Source organism: Protopterus annectens, chromosome 13.part0, assembly GCF_019279795.1.
Source record: "Protopterus annectens isolate FY-2018-M chromosome 13.part0, PAN1.0, whole genome shotgun sequence".
In the NCBI taxonomy this organism is placed as follows: domain Eukaryota; kingdom Metazoa; phylum Chordata; order Ceratodontiformes; family Protopteridae; genus Protopterus; species Protopterus annectens.
Window position 1 is genome coordinate 517,362,594 of NC_056747.1, and position 20,495 is coordinate 517,383,088.

Genomic DNA, 20,495 nt, shown 5'->3' on the forward strand with positions numbered 1-20,495 from the left:
TTCAAAGGATACCCAAGAGACCAAGGAAGCTAAAAGATTTACTTAAGACCAAAAAGTAAAAAAGTCAGATGTGCTGGGATACAAGTACATGCCAGTGGCTTTACAGCCTGTTACTTTTCCAGAGGACAGTTAATCATTAAAATTCAAACGTTAACATTTACATTTTAATTCCGATCTCCTCTATAAGGTCTTTCAGACTTTAAAAAATGGGTTATAATGAATGGGGGAGTGCCTGGCAGAGGGTAACCTTTAAGGCAATTGTTTTTTAATGTATCACATCCACTTCTGACTGTGGTTTACTACTCTTTGTATTTTAAAGCATGTACCCACTTTATAATAGAGTTGTTTCCACTATGAAATCAGAATAACAAGGAGGCTTTGAGAAGAAAATGCAAATAGCCATTGATGTCCTCTTATTTTTGAGCTGGTCATGCACGCAATGTAACATCTTGGTTACCTGTTTCTTGCCAAGTAAATCATTTTAACTGTGTATGACTGAGTAAAAGGTACCTGCATTGTTGTCAGGCTTAAAAAATGTACATCTAACATCTGAAATATTAAGTATTGACAATCAATTAAAGTTTGACACTCACATAAACACTACAATAAAATTGACTAACAAAAAACTTGGATCCCTTTATAGAATAAAACCCTTCTTGACACCAGTTGCCAGAACCACAATAGCTAGAACCCACTTAATTTCTACCCTATTATACGCTTCCCCAATATTCAACAATCTTTCTACAAATAATCTTAACAAACTAGCTAGAGCATATAACAACATCACCAGATTTGCTACAAATACACCTTACAGGACTCATCACTGTCTGAACCTAAAACAACTAGACTGGCTTGAATTACCTCACTTATTACATTTTAACCAACTTATAATCGCCCATAAAGCCCTATACCAACCCAATAATATCCCAATTCTCTCTTCCCTCATAAGACCTTATAACAACTTGAGAAATCTATGCTCTGCTAACAAAATGTTGATTCATACTTCCTTATCTAACAACTCAGCAGGTGACTCCATATTCTCTAACTCAGTTGGTAAAATATGGAATCAACTACCACAAGACCTTACAACCCTAACCTCTCTCCCACTATTTAAAACTAACCTAAAACTTTTCTTCTCCAACCACTGGTTATGTTCTTGTACTAACCCTGCCTAGCTGTTATTCTCTAATTTACCTGCTATGCACATAACCTACTTTTTTCTACCTTAAATCTTTATGTACCCAATCTATACTCAAATCTTCACTCTTAATTCCTATCTCAGTCACTACTTAGTACTACTTACCATGCTCAAAACCTACCAGATACTGTACTTACATTTCTTTTTGTATACTATGTTAAACTGAAGATGAATTACTCTATATTAATGCCATCTCCTAATCATTAGCATCAGATGTTTATATATTTTTAAGTATATTTTTGTTTTTAATATGTATTTTGTGTGTTACTTTTAGTATGCTTTTTAGTATGTTTTTGTTTTGGAGCTTTTCTCCCCGGGCCTCCACTGAAAATGGACACATATCCAGTTGGACTAGCCCAGTCAACAAATGTAAAATAAAATAAAGTACAATGATAGGTTTATGTTTTAGGTTGCAATGACCCTACTACGTAGAAAGATCTCATTGTTTAAAAGCTTTTCAGATAAATGTCAAGGGGCCTTGTGAGTAATTATCAAAGTTACTTCTTAAATAAGGTGGCTTTCTTTGTCTATTTGGAGTCAAAGAAAGTCGCTTCAAATTGTAAAGCAACTCTCCTCTATGAATTTCCTGGTACAGGAATTTTAACTTGTTTTCTTGCAGTAATCTTTCTTAAAAGGTTACATTACAGTTTTGAAAGGGATAGATGCCGTCACAATATCTTTCCTACAACAGACAAAAAAAAAGACTGCTTCCTTCATATAAATGTGAGATGTCCTCATTAACTTGACTGGTTTGTTCACAGATCTTTTGTGAGAAGCTGAATCATGCGCTGTTGCTAAGGTCAGGGTGCACTGCACCTACTTTCCATTCCTTCTTTATAGTACCCTAAAGAAATGCCTGACACAAGCAGTGCATGTACACATTGGCATATGTAACAACTGAGTCTCAAGTGCCGGACTCAAAATTATCCAAACATGGAAATAAGCTCTTAGGACTCATACAAGTACCTTAAGCCATGCTGTATCATAGTACAGCATAATTCTGTTGTACAAGACTGTAATAAGGTCCTATATTAGCAGTTTGTTTCCTAGCAGTTTAATTTTGCTTTATTTTTTTATAAGCAAGTGAAACAGATGACGGAATGTATTTTTCAGTCATGACCTAACATTGCATAAATGAAGAAAAATTCTCAGTATAGATTGCTTTTCTTTCGGCTTTTCCCGTTTAGGGGTTGCCACAGCAGAACTCCGGTCCGCTAATGATTGGCAGTCGATTTTTATGGTGTTGAAGCGCCAGCCCAAAGCCCAACCTTCAACGAAGGCACGCCCATTCACGCATGTCTTTCAAATGCCACTCGTCCGTGGCGAGGACATGCTTAAGTTGCATTCAGAACTGAGAGAACATGCACATTACTCCTTTTTTCAATATTATCAGCAGCATGGAAACATTAGTCATTGATTTCATTAGTCAGTATATTTTTGTGCTGTAAAGTTTGTATTTTCCATTGCATTTGCATTCTGCTTTGGCTTGAAGTAGTGTATTTAGTTAATCAGAAAATAAGTTTTTGGTGGGTCACAATCTTGTAGAATAGAGATATAGATGGAGTGCAGAACCTTTGGTCCCAAACTGGCTAATGCTTTATATGTGTAAGACAATGAGTAATGTGCAATTTCTATTGGACTGTGAAAGCAGCATTTGACTTTAGTGCTCTTGGGTTAAGTGTGAGTGATGTTGGTACTGCATAGTTCCTATTAGATCGTCGAACATGCATAATTTCGACTATGTCTTCGCCGAACTTAAAATAATGAAAACTGAAAACAGCAAAGGGGCATATGAGCGATTTCTTTCCATGGGAAAGAAATCGCTTGCCCACCTCCGGTAGTTTGCTATTTTGTAAACTGTAGTGCGATCTCGGAGTTGGCATATTTAGTTGGGGGGCACAGCCCCCCCACGTTTGGGGGTGTAGGGGATGAAGCCCCCCACTTTGTTTTGTGTGTAGTGATATATATATATATATATATATATATATATATATATATTTTTTTTTTTTTTTTTTTTTTTTTTTTTTTTGGACAAGCGATTCTTTCCCAGGGAAAGAATTTGCTCATATGTAGTTTCGCTGTTTTCAGTTTTCATTTTTATGTGTTCGATGAAGACGCATTTGAAGTAATGTGCCTTCGATGTTGTGATACAGACCTGGTACTGCATGGTGACCTGCACTGATCGTGACTGACAAGTTTGTAAATCACTGTATCAGTAAGGAGTTTAGTTTTAGTACTTACGGGATCCTGTGTGCATTCCTAATAGGAATACAGTGAGGTCTCTTCTGTGCAGCAGTCACGTGTCTGCAGATTTTGTTTTGAACAGGCTGCATTGTCTACAAGTTACTTCTGGAAGTCGCAGAAAAGACTGATAAAGCACACTGGAATGCTAATATTAAAACTGCTTCTCTAAGTGTTACTTTAGTTTCTTTTGTTTGTAAATTTGCAACACTGCAAAAAATAGAAAACAGTGTTTTCTTTATAATATTGTGTAGATGATTCATTAAGATTAGTGGTGGAATCAACCAGACTCCCAGGTTCTTATAAGGTTGAACTGATTGAATACAGAACCCTTCTAGGTACCCTCCAAATGGTGTTAGCGTGCTGAGTCATTTCCCTGTACCAGATAACCTTGGCTTGCTAATTTACACACACATTGGCATATAATCCCATTGACTTTAGCCTTGATATAGTTGTATAAACTTGTATCTTCCTTATTCCTATACTTACCAAAAGCTTTTGTAAACTGTATCTTATAAAAAAAAAAACTACTGTCCACAACCTGCTCTTCAGTGGTGTAACTAATTTAATAGTGAACAGCAGAGAATGATCAATACCTTTGTTTCCTGAGGTCTTCTAAGCCAGAAAACCACTTGCTTCCTCAGAGCTTTTCTCCCAAATCCTCTACTGCAAGCACATTTTATTAGATTTATAATAGCTGGTAAATGTTTTGAGTTACGAAAATGTAAAATATCATAGCTCTTGGTAGACAATGGCAAATATTCTGGTGCTACTATGCTGATTTGATACTGTATATTTGTGAAAGAAAAGTTGTATTTTGTTTGCCAAAAAATACTAGTGTTATGGTCGAAGGGCTATATTTCTGTAAGAGTGCAAGTCAGAGCCGTGATATCAACGAGGGAACTATTCAGCTGTTCCAGTGCTTTCCAATGTTGTATGACAAGATCGGATAACATGCTGCTGTTTTGTGATTTTGCCAAATCTATGTAAATTATGCATATAATAATTTTGCAATATTTCAAAATAATAATCTACAAAACCAGTTATGTTAGATGGCAAGTATCAGTGGCAACAGTGTGAGCCTTAATGTTTTGTATAACGTGGCACCATTTCTTCACCTTTAGGTCACACAGCATTTATGAAATGAATGCAGTTATGAAAATAAAAGTGTTAGTCATAACTAGGGTTGCCACCTTTTCAAATGGCCAAAGTGGGACATTTTTGGGACAAACATCAGATTTCACAGGCTAACACATACACGGTCAGTACAAAGGATAGAACTTTTGCCTAAATAAAAGCTTATTCTTGTAGCATTTTAGTTGCTTATTCTGTTTCTTATAACATTTGGGTATTTTAGATACAAAATAACTGTTTTATGCAACTATTACATAAAATATAAGAAATAATTTTGTCCTAAAATCACAGGACATTTGCCATTTTAAAATTTTTTGTCAGGACACAACTGCGCAAAGAGGGACTGTCCCTCGCAAAGTGGGACAGGTGGTAACCCTAGTCATAACTGATTTGCCAAAAGAACATTTAGAGCTTGAATGTGTTCATATTGCACGTCATATTTTAATGTAATTTTTACTAATACCTACTGCTTGAATACACCACCCACAACATGTTAGTATTGCATTCTGTTTTTACATTGTTAATGTAAAGATGGAAATATGACCTATTTTTTCATAACTTTTTGCAAACACTCCTTAACTCCACCTGTAGCTATCCCATGCTGACCATTTCACTGTCGTGCTGTGGAAATCATGTCAGCTTATAGATGTCTAAGTTTTATGCATGCACCTTTACCATGAACTCCACAAATTTGACTTTGAAAACAGTGACAAGTGTAGTCGTTTCAGGAGTACAGGGAAGTCTCCTGTAAAAATGGGCATATTCTTACAGGATACACAGTAACTCTGTTTTCCTGACAGTTATACTCTTGTAGGAAGCAGCAAGTTAATAATTACTTGTCATAATGCTACCAGGTAGACAAATGGAATTATACCATTTCCCCTCCCACAGTCTTCATACCTTCTATACAACAGGCATCCCTTGGACAGTATGCATATGATTCTGCCTGTCAGACAGGCTAGAAATTTTTGAAAAGATTACACAATATGCCTTTAATACCATCAGGGATGGCCTTTGTTCATCTGGTTCCCTAGGAATAAGGGCTCCACAGCATCCCTCCACCACCACCTGGTGCCCACATCCTGGTCTACCTACACCATCCAGATTACTTTTTTCTTCCTTTTTCTCACAGTGTGCCGTACCCTTCAGTTTTTTTCATGTATTCATTCAACATATTTTAAATAAACCATTTTTTTTACTACAAATAAATAAATAAAAGCTGCAAATGTCCCCCTGCTAGAGCAGCACCTTAGGCACCTGCTTAGCTGCCTATGCCTAAGGCCAGGTAGAAACACTATTGAAAACTGGCTTTGTAACCAACTCCTTCTTAATTTGAAGAAAACCAAACTCTTATTTTTCTACAAATCACTTACCCATGAATAGCATATCTTTAAAAATCACATCCCTAAACAATGAGTGAATTGAAGTAGTGCATCATACAAAACTGCTGGGATTACAATAGCTGACAGCCTGAAATATGACCTGCACATACAGAGCAATATAAAACAAACTCACAAAAACTAGGAATGCTATAAAGAGTCAAAAAAATTCCATACTGCATCCAGCGGTCATTCTTGCCACTACATACCAAATCCCCTCACTGTGGTTCTCCAATCCTGACTAACCCTCAGGCCACTCTAAAATCTAACCTAGAACAGTGTTGCAACAAAGTAGCTAAATATGCAGCTAATAGAACACATCACTGGTCTGCACTAAAAACTGTAGGTTGGCTAGAATTATCCCACCGACTAAATTATACCCAACTTCTCTAAACACACAAAATTATATTTAGTCCCACTTCCTATCCAGCTATAAGTACAATTCACCACTACCTCCCAAGTTGTTACCTTCAATCTTCTGACAAAGACCTACTTGACATCTATAAGCCTTATAAAAAATTGAGGTCAAAATCTGTAGTCACACTTTGCAGCAAAAGTCTAAAATATGATCACTGCACCAGTCAGGACACTAAGTAACATTCATTGATTTAAGTTGCAACTAAAAGAACTCCTGTCTGACACTGGCTTTGCATATGCGGCTCTCCTGGCTAACAATTTCCAATATCTATATACAGCCTTTCCCCTCCTTATCCTTGTTTTTATATCTTTTACTCTTACTCTTATTTCCCTTACTCTTAATCCTACTTTTACTCTTTATTGCTTTTGTTTCCCCATATCTGCTTCACTTATTACCCCTAACAAGTACTCATTTCTCTTCTCCCCTCCCTTCTTCTCCCCCTGCTTATCTGCTGTTCCACTCTGAGATGTGCTTTGTATGAGTAATAAACTCTCACATTTATAATGTGTCAATGTCAACATGTTTCAGTGCTACATGTTATTGTAGTTATCTGGTTTTAATGATAGCATGTACATGTTATTCTTCATGTCATACGTGTATTAATATTTGTATTAAGCAACATGTTTACAGTACATTGTATTATTATGTCAATTTTCACCTATGTATTTATATTTTGTTTTATTTGTGAAGTTTTTCTCTCTGGACCGCTGCTGAAAGTGGATAAAATGAATAAAACTATCCATTCAGATTTTTCCGGTAAACAAATAGTAAATAAATAAACAATAGACATTTGCTGCAGTCGATCCGCAGTAAAATGGCGCTAGCAGTAATTTAAAGATGAATGTTTTAGTTATTCAGCAGCAAGTGTTGTTTTCATTCCAAGACAAGTGGAACTTTATCAGGTTGCTAATAAACACACCTATTACTCTTTAAATAAATTATTAATGCGTCACATGTCTAAAACATTTAAGGTAAACCACTGGAATCAATGAAAACAGTCAATGTGTATGAATGTTTAACAAAAAATACTTTTAAGTTTACATTTGAAACATATTATCAGTTAACTCAGGTTTTTTATTTGCATACAGTAAAAACTGACAGTAATACACATATTTCCTTAAATTGTAAAGTGAGAGACCCTGTTGTAGTCGGGTAACTTTAATCCAAATGTCTGAACTACTTGTTAGTTACCATCTCTATAAAATACATTTCTATCGTTATGTCTTGCACCCTGTCCTGTCTGTGTACCTTGAAACTGGGATTAAGCTATTTCTGCAGAGACAATTATCAGGCCATTCACCTGAGACTGACTGTGACTGAAGGTGCTTTAGAAAACTTTCTGATTTACATTTACAGTGAAGTCTGGCAATCTCAGAGTGAAATATGATATAAAAGGATGTAGATGACTCAGACCCTACATGTTGGGTGTGGGCAGCTTTGCCTTCCACCATAATAATGAAGTAGATGCTTTATCAGAACTTTGCAGTCTCAAATTAGATTATCTTTGACTAATTGTCAAAATAAATAAATAATAATTGGTCATTGCTGAGTTAGCCATTATTCCCTGAAACCTGAATCTGTCATATTCCAGTCCAGTACCTTGTGTCTCCATAGTTGTTGCTACATCCCCCCCTCCCTCCCTTCTAGAAGTAGAACCTTTAGCAGTGTCATTTTGTTCCCTAGGCTTCAATCATTCTTCAAAACAGCTGTCTAGGTCCTTCACTTAATCCATTCTCCACCATTCTTGTCTTTTCACCTCTTCTCCTTTCATATTCTGTGTCATTTCTCCAAGATTTTCGTATGTGGGAACTAAGGTGACTTGTTACGGCTCGGCCTCCACCACCATCTTTGTACTGGATCTGTATTGCCATCTTGGAAAATATATGAGTTTCTTGCACCTTCAAGGAAAGATAAGTACTTTGCTGCATTTTATTACCCCGTAGAAGAAACCTAACGATATGATGCTGTAAAGAACCAACTTCAGACAAATGTAGGGGTGCTTTGTTGTTTTTTTACCTCACAGAAGAAACTGAAGGAACATAGTGGCATGTTTTGCATCCCTTGCTTCTACCCAATCTTCTGGTAGACTGTCATAGGTGACCGATCCTACTGGAACCAGTCAGACTTACTCAGCAATGTGAAAGAGGTTCTTCCTGTGGGCTGAAAGGTATTATAGATCAACTCAGTCAGGTGATTAATGGGTGTTCCTAGCCTATGTCAGTCACCTGTTTGATTTGGATCTTGGTTATTACAGAGTGTATGCTTCTGGCATCTCTGCAGATCATGACCTTGGTAGAGGGCACAACTGTGGCCCAGCACTGGCTAGCCAACGCAGTTACTTAAAGGGTGTCTCCATTTCTGTCTAGCTTTCATCCACCTTTGAGAACCTGTTGTTGGTCCTGGAAGTAGAGCTTATGGCATAGAAAGTCATACATTTATGTAAATGAAAACAAACTATATCAAGATAATTTTAGTTGCCAACTTTATACTTCACTTATAATCTATCCAGTCATTGTCAGTCAAACATTACATAGCTCATTCAAATCCTGCCTTGTTTTAAACCTCATTCCTCCTCTGCATGTATTGTTCCCACAATTCCCATTTTTGTGTGTAATTTACTCTTACCCTTTTCTAAAGATCCCAACTCCAGTTGTTTTATCCCTGTTACTATATTCACTTCTTCTAGTACAGTTGGTTTAGACTTTGATTTCCATTTTCTAGTAATTGCTTTTTTGGCAGCCACCATAATTAGACTAAGCAAGGCCTTACTATGTCTAGGCAATTCCAATTCTGCATCATCGCTCAGAAAAATAATTTCCTTAGTTATACCAATCAGTTGTTCATTTCTTTATCTTAAAGTAAGCATAGGCTAGTGGTAGTTAAACATTTTTTTTCCAAATGGATTTCTATTTTTATGTAGTTGGAGGCTAGTAGAGAAATGCTGTGATCCAAGGTCACGTCACCAGATATGTAGCTGCCTCCAGTGGAGTGTGTCCATTGCAGACATTTGTGCTGTGGCCACTTGGTCATTGCTTCACACCTGCACAGAGCATTATTGCTTGAACAGATTCAAGGAGCTGACCCTCCTTTGGCAGCTCAGTGCTTCAGGAATCTGCCTGTTGTGTCTTTGCGTTTTTAGCTTTCAATAAGCAACTGTAAATTCCCAAAGAAGTTTTACTATTTGAGATTTTTTTTCAACAGTTACTCAGTGCAGAGGGCATTTGAAGTCAGAGTAAATGGATACTCACCTTTGTCAGTTAAGCTGTGAAAAGGCCATCTACAGTAGTTGTACCTTACCTTCCTGTTGCCAAGCCGCTCCATGTCTGGGTAGCATCTCTAGAGATCCAGAATGTGTAAATGGATTTTTTTCATAATTGTTGGGTAAATTTATTGTTTTTATATTCTTTTTTGTGTCTTTTCTTTAGGTTAACAAATTAGGTTGAGTTGGAGATTGTAAATGTTGAGTGCATTGTCATATCCTGGTGCAGTATGTCAAGACATATTCTGACGACATGACCCCCCCCCCCCCCCAAGCATGGAAGCTAGAGACACTTTAGAATTGTTTTATCGTGGGAACATCAGAATTGAAAATTCCAACAGCTAAAATTATTAAGCTAGTTCAGTGGGCCTTCTCACAGATTATCTGGCATTTATTTATTTATTTTTATTCTTTGAAAATCATCTGAGTGGGCCGATCCTTGGACCTTTTTCAGCCATAGCCCTGGAGCGAAAGACAAACAAGTACAGACAAAATATTTAAGTACAATACTTCAAAGATCATGCAAGTACACAAAATTTGATTATGCAACTTCTTTATAAGTTAAAATCTTAAGTTGTGTATCAATCAAAAAAACATTTAAAATGCAAAGGATTTGTGGAAGTTCAGTAATAGCTAAACAGAATGTTTTTTTATAGTAAATAATTTGGAGTTAGGAGATAAAAGAGAAGTATGACATGAGACCTGAAGAGAGAGGAGAACATTATAAAAGAAGCAGGTGAATAAGAGGAAGAGGTGGTAATTAGTGGAGCAGAAGATGTTAGTGTGCTAATACTACTAATGGAAGATAAATTACAACTTAAATTTACACGTTTATAATAGAGGGAATTCCTTCTGTTATGCGATAAGAATCGTTTGGAGTTGTGACTAATGTGTGAATACAGGAACAAGATGGAGGAATATAGCTAAGTGGTGTACTGTTCTTTCCTGAACTGTGAATACTGAGTAAGTTGCTGGAGTTGTGCTTGGAGATGATTCCAATTAGCAGTGACAGTTTTACTGAAAGACATTTCACCAGTGGCAAATTGTTCTGGCTTCTGTGAAAATAGAGGATGATTTGATTAGAAGTTTACTTCTTAGGGATGGTCAGAAAGAACTATTTAGTATTTTTAAACTAAGGGTGGAGAGAATACATGTTGAATGGGCTGTGACTAGAAGCCAGTTTGCTTTGCAGGGTGAATCAGTGATGTCCAAGTTGGGGTGAAAGATAACTGAATCTACATATGTAATTAATTGCTGTTTGTATTTTAGAAGTGTTGTATGTAAAATATAGGCTTGTAACTTCTAGGGCATATTCTAGCATTGAGATAAATACAATGTCCTTCCATATCACTGCTGCAGTATTCTTTACAAAAGGAATTCCCTGCCTAGGATAGACCAATGTCCAGTCAGTATACCAAAGCCTTAGGATTTTAAGGACGTCTTACATCACATGTATGCTTCCCCGCTCATGGTATAGGACATACAGCTGTATATACCTAAGAACTTCTTTGCCACCAGTCTAAATGCTCCTTCATTTGTGCTGGTTACTAAGCCATTTTCAAGTAAGTGCCCCATTGGGGTTTTCTTCTTATCTTGTTTTTTTTTCTTTTTGTTGCAAGTTACATGTCATGAGGAAATGGAAAATGACAGTGTGGGAGACAGAGACCCCAGAAAGACTATCACGAGCAGTGTTTGTTTTGCTTGGGTGCTTCTCACAACCATACTTCTTGCTGCTTTTGTCAAGCATTTGTCCCAAAGACCCTTCATAATTGTCTCTCCTCCTTGTCTGTCTAGCTAGAAAATCAATATCTTAAGTAGTTGGCACAGGGTGCAATGACAGAATTGTTCTGTCCCGAGGATCAGCTGTCTGCCAAGAAGACAACCAAAAAGGTCAGGGCGGATTTGGCTGCTGTACCACCTCCAAAAAATAAGGCACTGGAGGGTTCACCAGGTAGCAAACCAACTTTAATGAACACACAAAAAACAACAAAACGCCTTAAACTGGACCACAGCGTTTTCGTCAGCACCTTCATCAGATGAGCATACCAACAAAAATTAGTCCTTTATCTATAGTCCTTAATAGGTCCATTAAGTAACCAATCCACAATTAAAGACATATTAACAAACTAAAATGTTTAAAAGGTGTCGTAGGAAACAATGCATGCAGATCCTGTCTGAATAGAACTACCATACAGTGCAAGTGTAAAAATAATAAATAATACTTTAGCTAGATATGGGATGTAAATTCACATTAAATACATTTAAAAACATTAAAAACATTTAAAACTTTCATATAAAAAAATACTGATAAAAGCAAACAATAGTAAACAAGTCCTAGGAGACTTCAATATAGACTGGATGACCTGCTGTAATATACACCCTACCACCCATATTAACCTTTATGGCTTCACACAAACTATTAATGCCCCCACCAGAACTAATAGAACCAACAACAAAGAAAGTACCTTGGACTGGATACTTACTAATAATCCTCACCAAATGTATAAATCAGGGACCCTCCCAGATGACCTCAGTGACCATGCACTAACCTATATTATCAGACATAAGACCAACCTAACTCTCCCTCTCTCCTACAGAACTATACGCACCAAAAAGCATTTTAACCCAGAACTTTTCCAAACTGAACTTAAACAATGTAATTGGTCACCATTAAAATATCTTCCACTCAATGAAGCTGTAGAATACTTTAACACTACATTCACAACAATCCTGAATCATCACGCCCCATCACACTCAGTTAGAAATAAAACTAAACCAGCACCTTGGCTCACCAATAATACTAGGCAAAAAATCCTTCTTAGAAATAAATCCTGGGCAAAATGGCGTGCTACTAAAAGTCCTTCAGATCACCAAACCTTTAAATATCATAGAAATAATACCAAAAAAAGCCATTCTATCAGACAAAAAGAACTTCTTCCTTCAAACACAGCAAACCTTCCACAACGCACCTCAAAAATTTTGGACCAGCATTAACAAACTCCTTCACCCAGGTCAATCAGTCACTCCCAACCCACTTGGCTCTAACCCTGACAACCCCTTACAAACGGCTAATGCCTTTAATTCTTTTTTCACTGATGCTATCAAAAATCTTGCTAGCCATCTTTCTCCCGATACCTCAAATCTTCCTACTTCAACCACTATCCCACCTCCTCCATTTTATTTTCAACCAGTGTCTACTTCCTTTATTTGTTCCCTTCTCCTAAAATTAAAACCTACCATCCCCTCAGCTGACCAACTCCCTGCCAAATTCTTGCAAAAAAGAGCTAAAGCCATCGCTTTCCCCATTTCTATACTGATCAATAGAACCATAAATGAAGGAACTATCCCATCCATATGGACAATGTCCCATATCATCCCACTACATAAAGGGGGACACTCCAATGACTATTCTAACTTCCGCTCAATAGCACGGCTATCTCCCCTTGCAAAAATAATGGAAAAATGTATCCATAAGCAACTACTCTCACACCTTCTCAACTATGACTTGCTTGCCAACTGCCAACATGGTTTCAGACCTTTCCACAGTACCACCACTGCCCTGCTATCCTTCTCAGACACCATCAACAATAACTGTAACAATAATATTCTTTCCTCAGCAGTCTTCATTGACTTATCGAAAGCCTTCGACATGGTTAATCACCAACTTCTCCTGCACATACTGAAATCCCTTTCACTTGATCCCCTAACCATGAATTGGTTTAAATCTTACCTTGAAAACTGCCAGCAGGCTGTATTGTGGCAAAATAAACTGCCTGATAATCTACCCATCTCCCTCGGTGTTCCTCAGGGATCCATTCTAGGTCCACTCCTTTTCTCCATTTATATTAATGACCTACAAGCAGCAATACCACACACCACCTGTATTCAATATGCAGATGACTCTACCATTATCTGTACAGGCTCCTCTGAAACTGAACTTAAAACTCTAACCCAAAAAGCTTTCTATACTGTAGAACAATGGTTCTTAAAGCACTGCCTCCTTCTTAACCCCAAAAAAACTAAACTCTTACTTTTCACACCAACCCGAAAATCCACCCCCATACATCTCACATTTATATCAAATGACGGCACCATCATTTGTCCCGACCTAACCACTAAACTCTTAGGAATAACAATTGACAACAACCTCAACTTTGATACCCATATAAACAACACAATAAAATCAGTGAACAAAAAACTGGGATCCCTTTACAGAATTAAGCCCTTTCTTACTCCAGTAGCTAGGACTGTTACAGCCAGAACCCACTTAATCTCAACTCTATTCTATGCCTCCCCCATATATACTAACCTTTCTAAAAACAACCTCAACAAACTGGCCACATCCCATAATAATATTGCTAGATTTGCCACAGGCTCCCCTTTCAAAACTCATCACTGTCTGAATCTAAAACAACTAGACTGGTTAGAATTTCACAATCAGCTTAAATTTCTACAGCTCCCCATAGTTCACAAGGCCCTGTATAAACCCACCCACACCCCGATACTCTCTACCCTCATTACTCCTTATAATAATAATAAAAACAATCTACGCTCCTTAGATAAACTACTTATTAATACTTCAAGATCCATTCACTCAGCAGGCGACTGCCTATACTCTAACTCTGTAGGAAAGCTATGGAATGTACTACCCACTGAACTAACATCACAAAGTTCTCTTTCACTCTTTAAAAAGAATCTAAAGCTATTCCTAAAGAAACACTGGCTATGCTCCTGTACTAAGCTTGACTAATCTCTCTCCTTCTGAACTACAACTACTCCTTACTCTATATATTTTTTCCTAAACAAACATAATACCATGTTATCATAAAGAATATGTACGTTTACATGGATACTGTATCTTATGTACAATACCCTTGATTCCTACTGCGAATTCTATTCCTGCTAAGACTAATTATTTTGTAAAAAAAAAAATTATTATTTTGTAACAACTGCTTTTTTATATAATAACTTTTTTTTACTTTTTGCACATTTTATCAGCTACTATTTTTATCTGTTATTACTCTTAAAGTATGTATGTGTTATTATTATTTCTATTTTTATTTTTGGAACTTTTCTCCCCGGGCCTCTACTGAAAATGGACATGCATCCAGCTAGACTAGCCCGGTCAACAAATGTAAAATAAATAATAAATAAATAAATAGTAAATCTGTAAAAGCCTGCTGTGTAGAGATCTTAATGAAACAGTGACATCTACTGGCCAAAAGTTTTAGAGAAATAATAAAAATCAAAGTTTAGCAGCTCTTAATTTTAAGATTGGTTTCAAAGAAACCATGTCATTTAAACCAGGGTGTTTGTTTCTAACACCAACTGCCAGTACAACTGTCTGTACTCCAAGCGTGTCTCCCAGGTTCCACCCCTGGGATCAATTAGTAGTACCTCAATCACAAAACAATAAAAATCTCTTCCTGAACAGTCTAAGGTGTGTTTATATAAAGCATTGTTTAAGTTCATCTTTTTTATATCATACCTGTGCTCATTGTTTGTGTCTTTCGGCTTTTCCCGGTTAGGGGTCACCATAGCGGAACTCCGGTCCGCTAATGATTGGTAGTTGATTTTTACGTGCTGATTTACCAGCCTTGATGCACAACCTTCAAGAAAGGTACGCCTAATCACGCATGTCTCCATGCAGAAGACGCTCTAGCTGAGAATCGAACCGGACAGCGTCTTACTGTGAGGCGACAACGCTACCGCAGCACCACCACCGCGGGTTAAAGCCTTTGATCCTATGGACCATTTTCTTATGTTGTTGTGTCTTTCAACTTTTCCCAGTTAGGGGTCGCCACAGCGGAACTCCGGTCCGCTAATGATTGGCAGTTGATTTTTACATGCCGAGTTGCCAGCCCTGATGCACAATATTCAACGAAGGTACGCCCATTCACGCATGCCTCCACGCAGAAGACGCTCTAGCTGAGAATCGAACCGGACAGCATCTTACTGTGTGGCGACATATATCATACCTGTGCTCATATGTTCTGGATTTTAATTTTCTTTCAGTTTTGCCAATGTAAAATGCCTCACAGTTCCCACATAAGGCTAAATAAATCAAACCATTTGTATTACAGTTGGCAAAACCTAAGGTTTTAATAGATCTATTTCTGGCTTTCAAAAAGCATGTATCCCCTGTTTTAACATAGGGGCATTGGGTACAGCTCCCACACTTGTGTACCCCTTTTACTGGGATTATAATTACCAGCCTTGCTAGGCCCATTATCCAGAATGTTTTTAATAAGTGCGCCCTTTTCTATATACACATTTAAGTGGTCTATTAAAAATATATTGCAAGTCAGAAGTACTAGCAAACCTACTCCATTCATCCTCTATAATACTTCTGACCATTCTAGCTTCTCCATCATAGGTTAGTACCAAAGCACTGTTGTACGCATTTTCTACATTAGCCTTTGTTGAATGGGTACTGCTCAGACCCACAGTGTCATTGCCAAAAATAGGGGAAAAACTTAGTTTTCCTAGCTGCAGACACTTCTTCAAGCACCTCCGTAAGTAATGATTCTGGGTAACCCCTAGCTTTGAACAACTCAAAAAGATATTTACTTTCATTTAAAAAAATCATTATCATCAGATGTCATTCTACTGATGCGCACAAACTGGCTTTTTACCACCCCTTTCTTCTGGTTGTACGGGTGTGCACTAGTATAATACAGGTATGAATTTGAAAATGTCATTTTTCTATACACCCTGGTGTTAAAACCACCATTAATTTTATTAATGCAGACATCCAGGTATCTCATTTCATCTTGATCCATTACATATGTAAATCTTAACAATTCAGTAGAATTTGATAAATATCTAAAAAATTCCAAGAACCTGTCCACCGTCTTTCTCCAAAACAAACAAATATCATCCAAAAACCGACCATAAAAGCTCCAACACTTATTAAAATCACTATTAAAAATATATTTATTTTCCCAATAAGATAATATGATGTTAGCATAAGTTGGGGCACAATGGGCCCCCATAGCAACACCTCTTAGCTGTTTAAAAAATTTGCCCTCCAAAAAAAATAAAATTGTTCTTTAAAATCACATCCATCAATATTAGACACACTCGACAGTCATTATAAGTAATGTCCTTACTGTCAAATAAAACTTCTTCCAACTATTCTAAACCCATATCATGAGGGATAGAAGAAAACAAATCATCCACAGAAATAAAAAGCAAACTATCTGAATAAAGGCCAGAATTTAGTTTCTTCAAGTCCCAAGAATCTTTTAACACATTTTCACCCCATAGCTATTTTTTTCAGTTTTGAATCCACATATTCTGCTAAATGGGCAATTACTGAGCCTTCTGTCGAAACAATTGGCCTTAAAGGTGGGTTGTCTATATCCTTATGAACCTTGGGGATACCAAAAAATAGATGGAACTCTGGGTTTATCTACATGTAAGAAATTGTGTGTGTCACTGTCAATAAGTCCTTCTAATAGTAAATCATGAAGGCATAACAGTATTTTTGTATGCTATATTCACTTCATTTAGTGACACCCTTACATATTGTTTATCATCCCCTGGGATATCCATAATTTTCCCCTCATATACTATTTTCTCCATCAACACAATAACCCCACCTTTGTCTGGTTTCATCACCCTCAGGTTTTTATTGTTTCTACATTCCTCTAGAACATTCCTTTCTTCCTTACTTAGGTTGGAAAACACCTTATTGTTAACTACTGCTTGACGCAGTTTATTCTCTACCATGTTTTCAAAATTCCGAAGTTGTGAATGCAAGGGCGGGTTGAAGGTGCTTTTTCTGCTTAACGTATTGTCTGTGTTGGGCTTAAATTGGCCGTTAAAAATTAATTCCAACTTTTTCTTACATACAAACAACTTAAAATCAACTAGTAGCTTGAACATATCCGTCTTAGTTCTTGGAATAAAAGTAAAACCTTTTAAAAACAAGTTAAAATGACTTTTTTCAATATTAGTATCACTATAGTTAAAAATATTAAAACCATTAAACGTGCATCTTGGACCATTTTTAATTATTCTAAATTCGCTCTCTATCTTTAGTGTGTCCCCCTCGGTCTTGCCCACGCATTGTATCTGTAATTCCCTGGGCCTTTCTTCCTCAACCTTTCGGACCTCCTGGGGGAAGGGTATTCTAAAGTGTTGTGTAAGTTTAAATTCTCATCCACTTGTTGCCCATTATACCCCTCAACATGTATCAAACTTTCATTGTGAATGTCGTACCTCCTAAACTGCTTTGGTTTAGGGCACTGTACATTCTCTTTATACTCATTAACATCCCTTTCTATTTTTTCATTTTTCTGACATGCACATCCTTGCATTTCAAATCTATATCCTTCAATAATTCATGTATTTGTTTTTTTCACTTTCAGCTGTAAACAACAAATCACTCACAATTTTATTTGGTATGCTCTACAAGTTCATAGATTTTTTGCATCTCATTCTTATTGTTTCTAATAATGGCTTTCATAATATCAAATCCACATCTATCAAAAGCTGCTGTTAAATCTTTGTGAAAATCAGTACCATTATAAACATTATTAGGATATTTACATACCCTGAGTCCCTTAGAGACTATATTTAAATACAAACACTGTTTTAAATAATCGTTGTCCATCTCATACATTTTGTATTTAGTTAACCACATGTCCAGTTTTTCAAGACTTTTTACACAAGAGTCATTGTTATTGTTGTAACTGGGAATATCACCCACAAAAGTAAATTTACGGTCTAAAATGTCTTTAAAAAATCTCAGTACCTTGGCTGCTGTTTGTGTTGCTGTGTCCAAGTTCCTTATTAAGTCCTTCTTGTTGAACAGTTTTTCCACTTCCATTTTGACTTTCAGTTGGTTGAGACTTAAAAACATTGGGGAAATCATCCAAACTGCCATTTCTGTTACCAATAGTAGCAAAACCAGTCCCAGGAAGGTCATGCATACCAACAATAAAATTGTGAGTGATTTGTTGTTTACTGTTGAAAGTGAAGAAACAAATACATGAATTATTGAAGGATATAGATTTGAAATGCAAGGATGTGCATGTCAGAAAAATGAAAAAATAGAAAGGGATGTTAATGAGTATAAAGAGAATGTACAGTACCCTAAACCCAAGCAGTTTAGGAGGTACGACATTCACAATGAAAGTTTGATACATGTTAAGGGGTATAATGGGCAACAAGTGGATGAGAATTTAAACTTACACGACTCTTTAGAATATCCTTCCCCCAGGAGGTCCGAAAGGTTGAGGAAGAAAGGCCCAGTGAATTACAGATACAATGCGTGGGCAGGACCGAGGGGGACACACTAAAGATAGAAAGCGAATTTAGAATAATTAAAAATGGTCCAAGATGCACTTTTAATGGTTTTAATATTTTTAACTATAGTGATACTAATATTGAAAAAAGTCATTTTAACTTGTTTTTAAAAGGTACTGTGGAGACATGCATGAATGGGCGTACCTTCGTTGAAGGTTGTGCATTAGGGTTGGCAACTCAGCACGTAAAAATCAACTGCCAATCATTAGCGGACTGGAGTTCCGCTGTGGCAACCCCTAACCAGGAAAAGCCGAAAGACACAACAACTTTTATTCCAAGAACTAAGACGGATATTTTCAAGCTACTAGTTGATTTTAAGTTGTTTGTATGTAAGAAAAAGTTGGAATTAATTTTTAACGGCCAATTTAAGCCCAACACAGACAATAAGTTAAGCAGAAAAAGCACCTTCAACCCACCCTTGCATTCACAACTTAGGAATTTTGAAAACATGGTAGAGAATAAACTGCGTCAAGCAGTAGTTAACAATAAGGTGTTTTCCAACCTAAGTAAGGAAGAAAGGAATGTTCTAGAGGAATGTAGAAACAAAAACCTGTGGGTGATGAAACCAGATAAAGGTGGGGTTATTGTGTTGATGGAGAAAATAGTATATGAGGGGAAAATTATGGATATCCCAGGGGATGATAAACAATATGCAAGGATGTCACTAAATGAAGTGAATATAGCATACAAAAAATACTGATGTTCATCGTGCATACAGCTGCAGTCATAACAGAAGGGTTCGCCTGCCATCAGGCGGGTCCTCAGTCGGCCGAATTCCAAAGTCCAGGTCCGGCGTCGGATGTCGTCGCCTCCTCCCTGACGTCAGTGCGACAGGGTTATAAAAGAACCAGCTGACGCCATTTTCTTCAGTCTTTCTTGCCGCACGGTGCCCGAAGCAGAAGCAGTTCGCAAGTGCCGGTCGGCCAGCTCCTGAGATTACGAATATTTTTCAACCGAAGTCTTCTTGAAAGCTAAGTACCCCGTTGGGGAAACTTTTCTTGCCTCAGACCGATGTCAGACAAAGTTAATAATTGCATTTCATGTGGGAAGCAAATACCGCATAAGGATTTTCATTCCCTCTGCATTCCTTGCTTAGGCCCAGACCACGACGCCTCGGCCTGTCGTTTTTGTGCTACAGTCAACAGACGCACTATTAAGCGTCGGGCGGAGTTTGCCCAACACTATTTTGGCAAAAGATTTAATTACATTATGTCGTCGGATACTCCGACTCCAGTTTTGAGTAAAAGACGCAAAGATAAGGACCGACATACGAGTTCCGCGACTTCTGCCGACACCATGCCAAAGCCGACTACAGGTGGTCCGGTTCTCAGCGAGGTGCCTACGCAGCCCCTGACTACCGATGACACTTCATTGGCAGTGTCTTCTGTGCCCGAGGTCGCAGGCTCCTCGGCCCACACCCTGACTACAGATACCGAAGCCCCTCTTGGCGATGAAACTCAGAGTTTAGACAGGCCTGCCACCTCTCAGGGTGTCTTCAGGCCTTCCTCTTCTTTTTCCATCAAGGCTTTCACTAAGTCTAAAGCAGCCATG

General features: G+C 37.4%; 1 protein-coding gene across 1 annotated transcript in view; it reads left to right on the plus strand.

Moving 5' to 3' along the window:
• The window catches only part of GTF2IRD1 (GTF2I repeat domain containing 1), a gene marked incomplete in the record, with an annotated part of 795,304 nt that overhangs the window by 613,081 nt on the left and 161,728 nt on the right, over window positions 1–20,495 (plus strand).